The sequence below is a fragment of the Lissotriton helveticus genome, chromosome 11, assembly GCF_964261635.1.
Source record: "Lissotriton helveticus chromosome 11, aLisHel1.1, whole genome shotgun sequence".
Classification (NCBI taxonomy): domain Eukaryota; kingdom Metazoa; phylum Chordata; class Amphibia; order Caudata; family Salamandridae; genus Lissotriton; species Lissotriton helveticus.
In genome coordinates this window covers 319,423,263-319,437,932 of record NC_136072.1, presented here as the reverse complement: position 1 = coordinate 319,437,932, position 14,670 = coordinate 319,423,263, and the positions used below count along the sequence as shown (strand labels likewise).

The 14,670-nt window shown below is 44.0% G+C and overlaps 1 protein-coding gene across 1 annotated transcript in view; it reads left to right on the top strand.

Moving 5' to 3' along the window:
* Positions 1-14,670, top strand: part of AGXT (alanine--glyoxylate aminotransferase) — a 458,404-nt gene that overhangs the window by 56,294 nt on the left and 387,440 nt on the right. The gene's annotated exons all lie outside the window — the stretch shown is intronic.

Sequence of the window (14,670 nt, the reverse complement as noted above, 5' to 3'; positions counted from 1 at the left end):
ACTAGTAATGATGAGAGCAGAAGTATGCAGTAGAAGTTTATCTTTGTAAGACAAGTCCCACGGAGAAGGTTCGCAAAGAGAAATAAGGAGGCATCTTGTTGGATTATGAGGACACTTCTGAAGGAGAGCCAAAGAAAAAAAAAGGCAGCATGGCTGGAACTTAACCGGTGTAGGGCAGATACGAGGACAGTATAAGTCTAGGCAGCAGGGCCGGACTGGCCGTAATGGGCACCGGGCGTTTCCTCAGTGAGCCGGAGGGGTGGCAGCAGATATTGTCACTGGTGTCCAGTTTTGCAGTGGTGCTGCAATATCGCCCCCCTGTAACAAAAGCGGGAGCGTTCCTTTTTACTAGCAGCCCCCCCACTCCCTGTGCCAGTTGAGCAGCAATCTGCTTGGGCTGGTTGCTGTTCCAAGTCCAGCCCTGCTAGGCAGTTACGTAGGACACCCGCCCACTGGTTGGATATATGACTGCACTTCAAAACATACAATTGTGCCTCTCTTGTGGATTGAAAGGAGGCAGCAAAAACGCTTTGACTAGTGTAGGGAAAGTTTAACCGGACCACATATGTAAAGACTATCATCCATGACACTGGGCAGAGGAATGGAATTGGAGCCTGATGATGTAGGAATGTTTTGTCATTGTAATGAAAGATGGCAGTAGAAGCTTTACGATGAAAGGTAGCCTTCATGAGGGGCAAAGGAGCAGAACAGTACTCAGACAGGAAGTTTAACAAGCAATTGCAAAGCCAGAAGCTCTCGCCTTTAAAAGGCAAATGGAGACCTATTGGTTTTGCCAAAGCTTGTCTGCACTGGTATGCCTGCATCACAATGCATGAGTGCCGGGAAAGACCTTATGCATGCATTTATGTCAGCCATTGTGGAATGGAAAGAAAAACGATTTCAAAATCCTACTGTGAGAGCACATGTGGGCACATGTTGTGAAGCACGCACATGTATCCATCACGAAGCATGCGTGTTGATGCACCCGTGGCTATTTTTATATTATTTCCTTTACTATTTCAACACAATAGTGTTGTAAAGTCATCCTCTGCCCTGGGCACCCCCCAACATTTTGCGGAATAGTACCAGTGGTAACTGACTCTGACTAACCCTGGGCTCTGCCTAAGCCAGTGCTATGCTGAAAGAGACACATTTAGAAAACAGTGAAAACACCTACATACACTAGGGTACACTAAGGGTTGGGGACCCCTGTGGTTGGCATGACCTACCCCATCAGACCCTAATAAATATTAGGGCAGGGGATTAAAACTACCTAGAAGCCCCTTGCCCACAACAGGGCATGACAGTTTAGAGGCCAGCAGCTTTGTTTCTGGACTTGCATGTGTGCACTGCTGAAGCCTGGGGTCAGTATAAAAGTAACTCTGGGTGGCAGGACTGCTTTTAAAAAGTAAATTGTGCTCAAACTCGACTTTGGGGTTTGGGGCCCTAGGTTAAGTGAAATTTCACATTTCACTCCCCCGATTGTAATAAAGTGCGGCCCAAATTCGACTTTGATGCTAGGAGCCCTGTGGAGGGAGACTCTGGAATATTTTTACAGATTCAGAACCCCTAAAGTCTCCCCTAGTGTTGTCCCATGGGGTGGGGGTCCTGTAGATATAAGCACAGTACTTATACAATATGTTTTTGTAAGTCCTGGTGCTGGAAAAACTGCCAAGTCATTTTTCCCATTTCAAATACCCTGCTTACCATAGCATGAAGTTATTAACTAATAACTCTTTTTTTAACACACTTTATTATAGATTGCACCATCAGCAAGATAAAACACCAGGATCAAAGACATCAGACAATCTTTTTTTCCCCTTTTTGCAACTTCACCTCCCTCAAGTTGTAAGGCAAATACAAACAAAGCATCATTCCCGGCATCATGCATTAGATGTCGTAAGGTATAGAACAAATTACATGGTCATGACCAAACCCAACCGTAGAGAAGTGCATTATCTAATATTGAATATTAACGCAAAGAACCGTACTATCCTAACCAGCCCTTACCCACCCCCCACCCAATCCTGGTCAGTCCAGACCCGGCACCTCCACTGTCTACGAGGGGACACCTGACAATACTCAGTTTATAGGGCGTATGTGTAAGTGGGAATCACCTGCGTCAGCAGGAAGGATCTCTAATCAAATTTTCACAAAGACCTGGGGATTCATACGCCTACTGGGATCCAGCCGCCTGTGTTGGGACTAGTTCAAGCGCCTCTAGGTCAATCAACATAGCTTCCCATACTAGTGATGTAGGTTGTTTACGCAGTCCCCTCTCTTCCTCCCTTCGGAGGGCTGCTACTGCTAAGTCCGACTTCCATATAACCACTGTGGGGGATCTGGGGGACTTCCACCTCAACGTAATAACCCTGATGGCCAGGATAAGTGCCAAATCCAGAAATCTAAGTGTAACTCTTGGCTTCCCTGAACGTCGTCGCAGTCCTACCAGGCAGGGTAGTGCCTCATTAAGGACCTGCACATTCGCCACAGTCGTGAGATCTTGGCAGACCCCCGCCCAGTAACCCTGTACTCGGGGACAAGACCACATCATATGAATGAAGTCCGCTTCTGCCGTCCCACAGCGAGGGCAACAGTGGGGGGAGTCTGGGAACATACAGTGTAATTTCTTGGGGGTAAGATACGATCTATGGAGCACCATCGATTGCATACATTTAAGTCTGACATTACGGGACACTCGTTTAGGGTGTTCAAGCATTAGTCTCCATTGTTTGTCCATAATTTCGGTAACCGCATCCTCTGCCCAGCTTGCCCTGAGAAGCAAAAGTGGGATCGCTGCGTGTGTCCTTATACCAGTGTACAGCCAATGCACCAGATGGCCATCCGATCCCATGTAGTATAATAGGTATACTAGTTCATGTTGTGTGGGTTTGGACCGTTGTGGTGCCCATGTGGTCCTAATATATCTCGACACCGCTGCATGTAATAAATATAGGCGTAATGGGGCCCCAGTCATCTGTACAAAAGAGTCATGGTCTAATAAGGTGTTGTCCCCAAAAAAGGCCCCTACGTCCTCTACCCCGCTATCCGTCCATCCCTGCAGTCTAGTCCTTGTGAGTTTACCTTGTGGTGTGCGGATGCCTAATAAGGGAATGTTTTCCATGTAAGGCGGGACCACCGACGAATAGGAGAGGGCTTTCCTCCAGCAGTGTAAAGCCGTTTTCAATAATGGGGGACAATCCGCGGGTATCCGGAGCTTAGGTAAGAGTAAAGAATGGAGTTCCCCACTGTCAAGTCTCTCCGGTGTGAAACAAATCTCATAAAAAATTCCTACCCGCAGTCCCGTAGGAAAGCCACTGGAGTTGACTTGCATAGTAGTATCCCCGAAAATCGGGGACCCCCAGACCACCTGCCGTCGTCCCCAACTGTAGCTTCCGCAGGCTAAACCGTCTCCAGCCAGTCCCCCAGATAAGAGTAGTCAATATACTGTTCAGGGTATTAAAGATAGATTGGGGGAGAATCACTGGTAAGTTCACGAAATAATAGAGGAGGCGAGGGAGCATGACCATCTTAGAGACGGCTATCCTACCCATCACCAACAGAGGCAGGGAGGTCCAAAATCCCACAATACTACGAAGTCTCGTTATTGCACTCTGAATATTACCATTAATCTGGTCCTCCGGTGTTCTATACACTCGGATACCTAGGTACTTAAAGGTGGTAGGAGTGACCGGGATATTGTGCATACCGAATCGTATGCAAGTGAGGTGTGACGTCTCCCGGAAGAAGAACCCAATCGACTTTCCAGGGTTAAGTGTTAGGCCGGACAACTGCTCGAATGTAACAAAGAGGTCAGGCAACGGGTCATTATTCGCCGACAGGTCCCGGAGATAAAGGAGAATATCATCCGCGTAGATGGATATAAGGTGCTGCTCTTCATCCATGGGAATGCCTAAACGGTCTGCTGACCTCCGGAGAGCCAAAGACAAGGGTTCCAGAGCAAGCACAAACAGCAGGGGAGAAAGGGGGCAGCCCTGTCTCGTACCTCTGTGTATCGCATAACATTCTGAAATATAGCGGCCTGTGCGAGCTCTGGCCGTTGGAAGGGTATATAATAGGCGGACCCATTTGAGAAAGTTATCGGGGAACCCAAACCGTTTCAGGGATTCAAACATAAATCCCCAAGAGAGAGAGTCAAATGCCTGTTTAAGGTCAAGTGCAATGCATCCTGCATGGGGAAACTCACATGGAGCAGCAGCCATTATCGAGTGTAATCTACGAGTGTTCAGGGATGTGCAGCGATTCGGAAGGAATCCGCACTGGTCTTGATGGATAAGAGTGGGGAGATGTGTTTGTATTCGGTTGGCGAGGGCCTTACTGAGAATCTTATATTCGGTGGAGAGCAGGGAAAGAGGTCTATAATTGGTTAGGTCAAGCATATCTCGTCCTGGCTTAGGCACAGACGTAACCAACGCCTGCATAGTAGATTCCGGTAGGTGTCCAGTGTCAAACTCCACCCGATACACCGTCTCCAATATGGGCACGAGGATGTCCGAGTAGGTGAGATAGAACTCCACGGGGAGACCTTCCATGCCAGGAGTCTTATTGCAATTCAGGCTCTTGATCGCTGCCCGTATCTCCTGCTGATTGGGCCATTAATATCTTTCTGAGTCTCCTCCGTCAGCACTGGGAAGTGGAGGTCCCGGAGGAACTCCTCGATCCCTGCACTGTCTACAAGCTCGGAGGATGCTTACAGTACCTGAAGATGGTCTCGGAATGCAGCGTTTATCGCCGCTTGCGTAGTGACTACTAGACCCAACTGATTGCGAATACTGGTTATGTTCGGTGGATCCGGTTGATCCCATATCAATTGGGCGAGCAGTGTACCGAATCTATCAGCTTCAGCGTGTTTCCTCTTCAGGTATTCCCTATAATCTATCTCCCTGAGCGTCTCTAACGCTTCGGCGTGATCATATTAACTAATAACTCTTGATAGGAGAGGGATAGAAGTACCATTCAAAGACTTCCCCGAAAGGTATTAATAAACTCAAGAATATTATATCGTTGAATTTCTCCTAAAGTGTACATACAGGAAGTTATAAGACTTTCTTGTTTGTAAGTCCATATTCAGCCTTCCAGTGGTCTGTCCTGATTGGTCAGAGTTAAGTGGCTTATCCAGGCTGCCTTAAAGAGGTGATAAAGAGTCCCTGGGGTTAACCAGCTCTGCTGGGAGGGCAGTGTGCTGCTACACAGGAATGCCAGAGCAGGGGGTGGAGTCATAAACCATGGGCTTCAAAGAGAAGAGGAAGCCTTAGTGTCATTTACAACTGTAACCTTTTCACCTCAGCCACAGCTAGGCTTATGGAAGGAATGCACAAATGTAGGGGGGAGTTAATGGAAGGTAAACCATCTTAGGGGTGTGTTTAGCCAGCTCTTACCTCCCTGCTGGAAAATCAGCCATTATGAATTTAGAGGATTTGGTGCACTCTGGGACAAAATATTGCCACACTCTACAGGATGTGGTCATATTCTTGGGGAGTTGCCCTGCTCCCATTGGTCAGCAGTGACCTCCTGCTTGACCCAGAGAACTTGGAATAATTATCTGAGAGGGGCAGAGCCTCTCGGATCTGCTGCTTGAAACTTAAGAAAGTAAGACGTTGCCATGCTGAGAAGTTGGGGTGCAAAATTCTAAGGCCTGTCCTCTGAAGACTGTACCAGCTAAAACAACAGCCCTGTGGATTACCTTGCTGTAAAAGAACTAAAGAGTGGACTCCCTGCAAGCTACAGGTTAACAGAGCTCACCTGGACCATCCCCATAAAGTATCTTCAACCTGGAGAAATACCATGGGATTTGTAAGGGTTTTATCCAAGTGGATTGTGAGCACTGAAGTCCTCAACTTTCAAAGACCATCTTGGAGTTTCCAGACCCTTGGAGTGAGGTTGAGACACTTTAGGACCCTTTGGAAGACGTTCCAGAAGTTTGGAGAATTTTGGAGCAACTTTGGAAAAAAGCTCCATGATGGGACCGACTCAACCTGGCCAGCCAAGCCGCCTGCCTTCAACCGTAAGCCGGCCAAGCCATCCAGGATAGTCCTGCTAAAAGCTCCGTAGGTTCGACTTCCAGAGTTTGACTGGGAGTAGAACAAATCTGAGGCCAGCGAACCCTCACCGAATCCAGCCTGGTGAAGAGCATCGATGGACCCCATGAGAAAAAGCTCTGTAAAAGTTTCTAAGTCCGAAGGAAAAAATTGTGACTGGGACCTACTACGAGTGGTAGCCGCTCAGAGCTCCATTGCGGTCGGCCTGAAACTTTGACTTTGAGTTGGTCTATCCCAATAAGGTGCTATATGTTTCTAAGTGCCTTGTAATGCTAAATCTTTGAAAATTCGTATCTCTAGTTCCCTACATTGGATTTTTGTTGTTTTGGTGTAATTTTAAAGATAAAAATATTTGGATTTTTATTATGTGATGTGTCTTAATTATGTACTGAATTTGTGTTTTTAAATGCTTTACATACCTGTCTTTGAAGTTAAGGCTGTCTGCTCACAGCCACGTTACAAAGGGTTGAGCATAGGAATACTTTTCTAAGACCTGTGCTGGGTCCTATCATGTGTTAGTAGCCTCATTGCCAGTGGCAGACCTACATTTTCCCCTACCAATAATCCACTTTCCAACATTTGGTGCTCAGCGGTGTGGATGAGGACTTGTGTTTAAAAGTACACCTTCCAGTAAAGTGAATTAAGATTATAAAAATCCTCTAAATTGCCTTAGATCACACTTTTGGGTTAGATTTTTGGAATTTGGACTAAATTGTTTTTAATCCATTGTTTTGATTTTTCCAAATTGTTCTAAGTCTGTTGTGCCTAGTTGCTGTGACCCAAAACTAGGGAACCATGGAGCTGGACCTGGCTAAATTGTCCCAGTTCAAGATAGCTGATCTTAGGGTACAGTGTAGGCTTAGGGGCTGCCTGCTTCTAACAGGATTAGGAAGACAGGGTTACCTAAGTCCCTACAGGCCTGGGCTGGGGTAGCTGAGGAGATTCAAGAGGGGATGGAGGGTGTATAGTTTGGGACAAAACGGATTATGATATATTCGGCCCATCTGAACTTTTGAAGATTCCACACTTATTTAAAAATTCATTACGTGACTTTATTACCTCTAGTACCTATTCTGATGATTGGGACTTCAAGATCTAGAAAAATCAGCTGCATTCTCTAATCATGAATACTTAGAGAGTTCATCAGATTATGAACAGCTTTATTGTTATAACCACTATGGTCATCCTTTCTTGTATAAATCTGCAACACCTAGAAATGTATTTATGTATAACTAATGGGAACATTGTCCTACACCAACAAGGGGTAGCTCAAAAATGTTTGCGAACAAATGTCCATATTTTACAGGGTACAATACATGTAATCCAGAAACATTTTACTTTAAAAATGTGAAATAAACAGGAACGAAAAATATGTTAACTAATACAAAACAGATTTATTCTGCATCCTTTATTGCCCAACTGTCTAGACAGGGTTTTGACTTTTGGAGAAACACAATTGACACAAAATTGTTCTGGGGTACAAAAGATTGGCAAGTACAGGGGAAATTATTATTATTATTATTAAAATTTTTTATAGAGCGCGTAGTCACCCTGGGGTATCCCAGCGCTGAAGAACCCTACACCAGAGGGGGCATGGGGGAGAAAGAAGGCATGAGTAATTTTAAACATAATCAATATAAGCAGAGGCGATATTGAATCGGGGTGGTTATGGTTTAAGGGAACAGGTGGGTTTTGAGTAGTTTCCTAAATCTCAGGTAGTTCGGTTCTTTCCGCAGGTCTCGAGGAAGGGCATTCCATAGACGCGCTGTATGGATCGAGAAACGTCTACCACCCGTGCGGGCCTTCTTAAATCTATGCACGGTAATGAAGGACTCCTCGTCTGATCGAAGAGATCTGGGGGCTTTGTAGGGTTGTATAAATTTCCTCAAATTGGGGGGGCCCTGATTCTGCAGTAGCCTATGGGCCAGGCTTAGGGCTTTGAATGTTACTCGTTCCCTCACTGGGAGCCAGTGAAGGGATTTCAGGGCAGGTTTGGCCGAAGCTCTGACGGGAGTATGCGTGAGAATCCGGGCGGCCGCGTTTTGAATTTTCTGCAATTTGTTTAGGGTTGCTTCGGGGGCGCCCAGGTATATAGCATTGCTATAGTCAAGCCTGGACAGTATGAGGCCTTGGATGAGAAGTCTTTGCGAAGTGGATGGAAGGAGGGGCAGGATCTTTCTCATCGATTTGAGTAGGCCGAAGCATGTGCCTGCTACTTTTTTTGCCTGCGTGGTGAATGTAAGGTCCGTGTCGATCCATACTCCCAGGCTTTTTACTTCCTGTTTAGGGACAGGGGGGGGTCCTAGACAGGGTGGCCAGATGTTCACAGGGAAGGTGAGTCCTTTCTGGCCCAGAAGAAGAATGTCAGTTTTAGAACCATTCAGTTTTAAGGCTGAATAGTTCATCCACCCTTGGATCTCCTTCAAGCAATTGAATAGGTCCACTGGCTGCTGGCTAGGGTGGGAAAGGGAGACGACTAGTTGTGTGTCGTCCGCATAGCTGACAATGCTCACTCCGAACGGGGTGACGATCTCCTCCAATGGGGACATATAGATGTTAAACAATGTGGGGCTCAGGGAGGAGCCCTGAGGCACACCACATTGGAGGGGAGTGTCGGAGGAGCAGGTGTTATTTTCCCAGATCTGGAAGGAACGATGGGCCAGAAAGGAGGAAAGCCAGGACAGAGCGGTACCTTCTACTCCTACCTTTTTGAGCCGTTTGACCAGCAATTGATGGTTGACAGTGTCGAAGGCCGCGCTCAGGTCGAGGAGGATCACTGCCACTGATCCTCCTTCGTCTAAGAGCGTTCTGGCCTCCTCCACTGCAGCCAGGAGGGCGATGTCGGTGCCCTGTCCAGGGCGGAAGCCTGTCTGCGAGTTTTTTAGCAGTTTGTTGGATTCGAGAAACTGGGAGAGTTTCTTATTCACCAGTTTCTCGGCAACCTTACTGGTCCCGGGGAGGAGGGATATTGGTCGGTAGTTGGCCAGTTCAGCTGGATCTAGGGAAGGTTTTTTTAGCAGCGCCTTAACGACGGCCGCTTTCCAGCTAGGGGGGACGACTCCCTGTTGAAAAGAGGCGTTGATTTCTTGTGCGAAAATAAGCTTTGTTTAGAGCTTGTATCATTCCTCAGCAAATAATGTTTTTGAATGACATTGTGTAACAAACGTCTTGCCTTGGGTTAGCCAAGACCAAAGACTTGAACACTCCGTCCATACCTGCACCTGCAAGTAATGGCACTACACAGGGGGAGGTCGAGGTAAATACAATTTTACAACACAACAGATCAGATCCTGAATGGGAAAAATGGTTGCTCTGGCCCACAGACACAAACATCTGTCAAAAACGATTCCTGAACAAAATACAGGGTTTCACTTACAATAGGCCAGACTCACGCTATGTTCAAAGACAGCATCCAGGGGTAGTAACAACATACAGTGTAGAAAAATTGTGCCTTGATTGGCTACAGAAATCTAGACTAGAGAATGTGAAACAACACTTATCTTTACTTAAAGAAGGCGCAGACCTTAAGGATTTCTTGCTAGGTCCAAGAAAGCCTCGTCAAAAACGTTTCATATATGCCGGTATCTATGCTGCTTATAATAAAATATGGAAGGTTACTCAAGCAGACGCTGCAGAAAGAATACGAGAAATTGATTGTATTAATTTAGAGAAATCTCTCGCTGTACTCGACAATGGGTTAACGACTCTGTCATCCAGGATATATTCATCGGGCAACATTGTATCCTCTGCCATAGACATTATGGAACAAGATTTGGTAATGCTGCGGCAAGGCCAGTCTTAATTACGTTCTATTTTTCTATTAGGCTGGACGCTACAAAACTTGCGTGCAGGCTATGTGCCTTGGCGTTTCATCAACGCAACGTCTCTGTTTTCAGAATTCAATCTCACTGATAAACAGATCGAACTGACACAAAGAGGAGCAAAAGTATACAATGCTGAGCATTGAAAAACTGGGAAAATTGCCATCTACGGTAGCAGAAAAACAAGCTACAGAATGGATTATTCATGGCAAAATAAATCTGCCTGTTACAACTTTCCATTTTCAGTATTGCCTAAAAAATATACCATTAGGCAAATATGAAAGGTTGGGTAAAGAATACATCAAGACTTCCTGGGATTTACCTTACCCACAGGTGTTGGAGTGGGGGGCGTGAAGTGTTTCTTAGTGGTACACACTGTGAAAATGCACTAAGCGGTTCTCTCTTATGTCAGGGTATTAATTTACACGGGGCTTGTAACGGTTCCATTGTAAATTTGTCTTGTCACCTGCAAGGTTCACCAGCCGCAGTGATTAATCGAACGTTTGGACTACTTTCGAATGGAAGTTACCTCATGTTGAATGATCACAGCTGTTGTGGCATGTCCCCAGAAGCTACCAATCCTGATGACGGCATTAATTGAAATCTCACAGACACAAAATGCTACTGCTGAGGTACGCAAGGAATCAACGGGCACACAGGTAACATCGGAAATTAACATTGCTGTTGCATCCAATGCTGAAGGCAATGGTTCGCATCTATGTGCAGTTAATCTTCTAAACAAGGTATTCCAACTATCACCTACATCGGTAAATAATTTGTTGTCGACAGGAATAGAGGATTTCATGTTTTCTCTAGCCCCATACACTGACTTTTGATTCAGTACACAGTGTACTCCGTAAGCTATGAATTTGGCCTTCATTTTTTCATAAACAGAGACAAATTTTGGAACTTTTTCCTATGATCAATTTTTTTTCTCCAAATGTTTCTTTTTCTTTTTTATGGCAAAGTAATCTGCTTATAGTAGAACTATTCATAGAGAACAGACTTCTTTGAATTCTTCCAGAGACAAATTGTCACCTTGACAACATACAATTTCATTTATGTAATCATGACATGAAATGGCTTTGAACTTTTTCTTCTGTAAATACAAACGATGTCATCATGTGTATATATTTATGTTCATTCAGTTAGCATTCACTGTAAACATATGCTTAGAATGAAACATTGCTTTAATATGTACAGCACCACTGCATTTTATGCATAGCAGCAGTTTTAAAGCATTTTAAAATGTTTTAGACATATTTTTAGCAATTCATGTGATACTCTATCTTAATATGTTTAGCATGTTTAGCATTTAGTAATGTCTTTCATTCGAAACTGGAGTGGGTGTTGTGTTTCGATTTAGATACCCGTACATAGATTTCCCGAATCATGCCCTTATATAGGCACAACTCACATTGCCCTCATTTAGGCACAGAATCCCAGTCCTTATTTAGGTATTGGCCATTTATTTATTTATTTATAACATTTCTAGAGCGCACTGTTACCCGGAGGTGTCCATGCTATCCAAATACAGGCATGGTCACCTACATCCGTCTATCCCACGTCACAATTAATTCCTCAGAAACCAGACCCGTAAGCCATTGGGACTTATCCCTGCTAGGATTATTGATTTCTCCAAGAACTAATTTATTATGCATGAACTACTATTCCTTAGGGGTTCATTCATGACGTCTTTCTCTGCCCGACTTTACGTCAATGCTAGCATTCCTAAGCACCTTCCAGGTATAAATATAACGTTGCTTACCATGGCAAACCACGACTCGGCTGCACATCTTGATATGGCTCGCCACAGCAAGTTCGGAAGGAATTCGAGTCCCGGCCTGACGCACTGACCAGACGCTGTCATCCTGCTCGCAGAGAATCCAGCTTCCAGTGTCCTGACTCCCTTCACGGGGTGTTAGAGATGGAGATCCTGAAAGAGATTCCCACCTCTCTCATCCTAAGGTATGGAGCAGACTAGAACCTAGAGAGACTCTTGGCATACAAACTTAGTTTATACCATACTATAGACAACAGCACCTACTTATTACCTAGTACTACACTTAGGTTAGGTACACTGGGGTAGAACTATTTAGAAGCATCAGATGAGTATTCACACTGTGTTATTTATGTATGTTTATATGAATATATGTCATAGCTAAAAGGCAATGCTATTGCAGCATATTTCTTCTTACTGCTTCCATAATAAGTGTGTGATTAATATAACACCGCAACATGGATACATGTCTATTTTAGATACCGTCAGACATTATCTTTGAAAGATTGCTTATATGATCTTTGAAAGTTCCAGAGTGTAACTCCCTGAAAGTTTAGCAAGTGTGTGAAGCAAGTGAGGCAGACCTGGTATAAGAGGAATCAGAGGGTCCTGCCCCACAGAAAATCTTTTTAAAATGGGGTTGAATAGTGCACTTTAAACCTCAACTTTCACATAAATTTATTAAAACGTCATAGGCTCTTAAAGTATATTCCTTAAATATTCAGACCTTTCATTATGTGCCAAACCAATATAATGTAACTCCCCGGGAATAGGACCCAATTTGTCCAAAATTTGCTAGGGGTTTCCCCATATGCCAAAAATGTTCCCCATTGTGCCAGCAGAATTGTGTCACTAGTGCCCACTTAGGCCAAAGATTACATACAACATATGAAACATAATTTTGCCATTAGTTCCATCCATGTACCAACTGTGACTCTTATGTCAAAAATTACCTCAGTTTGCCAGGGCACATTTGCTAATATTTGTCCCCCTCTAATATGCCACAGTTGACCTCCCTCGTGACAATAATTACCTCCAATGTGATAGTGCCAGCATTTTACCACAGATACCTAGTGCCAGAAATGTCCTCAAGCATGCTAGCTCCAGCATTGTGCCTGTAATGCTCTATATGCCAATAATTACCTTTAGTATATCACTACTAGTATTTACCATTATCTCAAGACCTGCCTCTATTGCCAATTACCTCTAGTACGCCAGTACTTTTATTTTACCTTTATGACAAAAAGTACCGCCAGTATTTTGTCTCAAGTGCTGTCATGATCAGGATGCTAATGCCAGCATTTTGCCATGCCATTATAAAATGACCTTCAGTGTGCCAGGGTGAGCCTGAGGGAACACAAGCATAATACCACATTCTCACTCACGCTCACTTACTTTCAGTTATTCACAGTCAATGTCACTCACTCACACTTATTCAATTGTACTAGCTTGCAACAACTCATTCACTCTCCGCTACGCACTCTTACTATTGCTCTATATTTCCGACTCATTTATTATCACTCACTTTGACTCACACTCATGTGCATGTACTCAATCTTTCTCTGTCACACACGCCCAATAGCACTAACTCTTTTTTCTTACTCAGTCACTGTCACTCTCACTATCCTCACTCATAGCATTCTTACACTCTACAACACCACCTCACATTCATTCGTTCTTATTTTTTCACTTGCAGTCTCTCACTCAGCCTCCCTGACTGAGTCATTCGTACTCACTTACCGACACTCAATCACACACATTATCACTCACAACCTGTCACTGATTGGCACATAGTTTCACTCATATACACATTCTTACACACATGCACACACTCACACATAAACACACTCACCAGCACACAACATACATTTTAAAAACATTTTTTAGTTATTTCATTTGTCCTCATCCACCTAATTGTACTCCATTTTTAATACACTAATAGTGAATACATTGGTATTATTCTCTATTAGTGTAATAAATAAAATGGCAAAAAAACACAAGAAGTTTGGCGCCAAAACTGACACACGTACGGGAGAACTGCCCCTGTGTTCTTGGCACTTACTTTGCCACTTCTGAAGCCTGAGTCACAAAATCAGACCCACAGTTCAGAAGGGGAAAGTCGAGGGTCGCAGCGGCAACCACAGGCAATCCCTAAGCGATGCTGTGCTAACTGTTCAAAAAGGGCACTGCAGATGTCTCTAGTAGATATGTGCTTACATGGATGGAGTAGGAGGAGGTGAAGGAAGTGCAAACAACTGGTGACCGTGAATGGGAGCAGTGAAAATCTGCAGAGTGTAGGCTATATATGACAAAAGAATGGGACAGAAAATTGGTTTGTGTAGTGCACTCCTGTTTGGTCAGTAATCCTATATTAAGCTGATAATCTTTTGTTTGAAGAACGGTGTGCTGGGTGGGAAAGAGGAGCCACCCTCTAGTAAACTGAAAGTGAATGTAGACTAGTGACACACATCACTAGACCCTACCCGCACTACCTAGGGCAGAATCCCATCTGCCTGTGTGAACTAAAAGGTACTCATGTTTGTTTGTTCTAACAAGTTTAATTTTGACAATTTTTCTTCAGAAATGTATTGCTTTAAATGCTTATACATACATTTCTAAATTAAACATTCAATGTCTCAATCTCCTCAGTTAGACATATAAATTGATGTTCAACATAAACATAAATCATAGGTTTATGCAAAACATAAAAATATCATCCAGTCCCAATGCATTTTGGGAGATATCCCTTCGTCAGGGGCACTGTAAAGAATGATAAACATACATAAATGTCCATGCAATTGACTTAAATTAACATTCAGCACAAAGAAGACTGTATTTACTCTCTTTTAACTTGGATCATGCATGAAACAATTATGACCTGTGCTGCTGAAACAACAGTCGCTGCTCTGTAATTAATTCAAAAGAAGCATAGAAAACGAAAAGTGTAAAAACAACAACAAAAATAGAACAACAACTATAGAAATAGGAACACGTGATACAGTATACACAG